This window comes from Ostrea edulis, chromosome 7, assembly GCF_947568905.1.
Source record: "Ostrea edulis chromosome 7, xbOstEdul1.1, whole genome shotgun sequence".
Lineage (NCBI taxonomy): Eukaryota > Metazoa > Mollusca > Bivalvia > Ostreida > Ostreidae > Ostrea > Ostrea edulis.
In genome coordinates, this window is record NC_079170.1 from 49,583,093 (window position 1) to 49,585,918 (window position 2,826).

General features: G+C 32.8%; 1 long non-coding RNA gene across 1 annotated transcript; it reads left to right on the plus strand.

Moving 5' to 3' along the window:
- Window positions 1–249: 249 nt before the first annotated feature.
- On the plus strand, window positions 250–2,287 carry LOC130048219 (uncharacterized). The gene is made up of 2 exons (XR_008797076.1): window positions 250–286; window positions 1,892–2,287. It is a non-coding gene; the product is annotated as an uncharacterized LOC130048219 (long non-coding RNA).
- The last annotated feature ends 539 nt before the right edge of the window (window positions 2,288–2,826 follow it).

The following is a 2,826-nucleotide window of genomic DNA, read 5'->3' on the forward strand; positions in this document are numbered from 1 at the left end:
AAAATTGATGATTTTGAATTGGGTCCTGTAACTGGGCCCTCAAATTTTAATACATGTAGGTCCTGTCAGCTGAAGTAAATTAAAAAATATTAAATGTAAATTGTAAATATTCAAATACTTTTGAATTCTTACTTTTTCATCCAATAATCACATATTTTGGCCAAAGTACATGACCACTATTTTATGTAATTAATGTGTGCATTTCTGTGTTTCAGCTGTATGAGCATCATACTGTGCAAATCACCTAAGTAAAGATGGAGTTGACCAAGTTGCTGACTTTGAGGAGGTAAGTATTCAGCATTAATACATACATATTGAGTGCATAATTTGAAATTCAAATTTGAATCCCAGCATTATAAATCCTAAAACAAATTAATAGATGTGGGGAATGTGCCTGCTGATTGTTTTTGTGCTCATTTGAGTAATTTAAGTGCAAGAAGAGCTGTAAGTTGATGTATACAAAATTTAACTTTCAATAACATTGAATCACATGCAAATCAAATATTTTAACGAAAATTTTACACTAGAGATGCCAATTCGAGATAATTAACATGCTTTGGTTATTGGCATCTGGTGTACATTTAGCAAGAAGTAGTTTTGTTCATTGTGAAACGATAAATTGATAATGTACATGTATGCGTTGGTTGTACATGTGTTTTAGGCATATCTTATTGCATGTTTTGTTGTGTTTGGTTGTCGAAAATATTGATAGAAATTAATAATGAAGAATTGCTGATATACTAAGGACATCATGATTCTGATCTAAAGAAATTGAGGACTAGTTAATATTTACATACTTTGTTACATCATGACCATACATTGCTTACAAGAAAACAACACAAGGGCCACATACATGTAATCAGTGACTAAGACATTTTGTTCAGTTATACTGTTTTCAAGTCATTACACTTGATTCTTAGAAAAATTCCTAAACTGGCAATTGATTGCAATCAGAAATTGCAAATTTTCTCTTTATTCCTTACTTGACACCATCAAATGAGGACAGCAATGTGCTGCGCGCTCCCTGTAATCAGGGGGAAATAACTCATATAGCATTGTGAAAAATGTAGCTCATTGATTATTCATATACGTTTGAATTATCTTTTTGGTTATACAAGATTTTTTACAATAACTATTGAAAAAGACTCGAACACAATTTATGTTCATGTTATGCATAAATCTTATTAAATCATTGACTTCGCAAAATCTTATGATGTCACAGGAGGGTGGAACTACCTTAAATAAAGCTGAATGCTTATGAAGGAAAAGCAGAAAGGGGTACCAAAATTGCGAATTTCGAAAACACAGGGTTGCGAATGTGGGTCCAAAAGAGTCATATAGTGTATAACATGGATTTCATAGCCCTGAGAGCTATAGTAATACTTTGAATTTTTTTAAATTTGATTAATACTCAGGTAACCAAAAAGGTTTGTGAACCTCTTGTTAACACTATTAATAGTTCCTCAATACAGCATAAACACATGTATACAAACTGTATCAAAATATAGCATCCTTTAGGCCAATTCAACTTAATTAGTAAGATTATCATCCAGGGTCACCAAAAAGTATGGTGCACTAGGTGGGAGGATTTTATTTTTTAATTTTTATTTTCTGAGAAATATTTAATGACAAAAGAGTTTTTGTCAACAGAAGAGCATAATTTATGCCAGATATATAAATCTATGCTTATTTCACAGATGATTTTTGAGAGGCGGGCAGGGATGATAATCTATCAATTAAGTAATTAATTAAGTGGTAAAATTACTATTCTAGCATCATGAATGATCTTGTACACGTAAATTTAGTTTAATCAAATTGAATTAGGTGTGTACTGTATGAAAATGTGAAAAATAAGATGAACTTTTCAATATTTGTTCAACACATTGTTTAGAACTTGAAGAGCAGAAGATGCATTCCATGACACTTATATGATATAGAAGACAAAGGAGAGCTCTTGAGAATGGAAAATAACCTGCGAGTTTTACAGTCAATGAACACACCTCACGACACAAGTCCATCCTGATTCAGTAAACTGGTAGTCTATTCTTCTAAGGACACACCATGACTTTGTTAAGATCAAGATTTGGTGTCAGAAGACTAATGTAACTAAAACATTGCAAAATTAACCTGCAAGTGTCTTATGTGAGCCTACTGAATAAGGATTCATTACTGAACAGTTGAAGGAAAATCACTATTATAATGATTTTAAAAAAAAAAAAAAAAAGATGATTGTGTTGTTTGGATAACATTGTGATTCATGTTTGTTGAATAAACAACTTTGCAAAAATGAGTTGTTCTGTGTTAATACTATAAATTTACTAATTACTGGTATGTCAACATAGATTACAGTAACACTGAACAAACTTCAATAAATTTTAAAGTTTCATGCAGTTTCTGCAGTAGAAAATTCTCTGGTCTAAAGGTCACCAGGTGCAATACAATACTCTGTACAATTGATGTCTGACCAATTTCTTCAGAACCCTTTGATTGATAATGATATTTTATACAGGGGTTGGTCACTGGTAGTATATGACCCCCATTGCTTTTCAGGTCAAAAGATTAAAAATGACAGGGGCCTCCGTGGCCGAGTGGTTGGACATTAGCGTTCAAAATCACACGAATCCCGATCGCGCCGGTAAGTGAGAAAGTTTCCCAGTTTACTTTCGGAAGGTCGGTGGTCTCTTCCCAGGTACATTGTATCTGGGTTCTCACCTTCACCAATAAACACTGGGCACTACCAGATAACTGAAAAATTGTTGAGTGTGGCGGAAAATATCAATAAATCAATCAATTAAAAATGGCTAGGTGCAATGTACTTAGTACTCT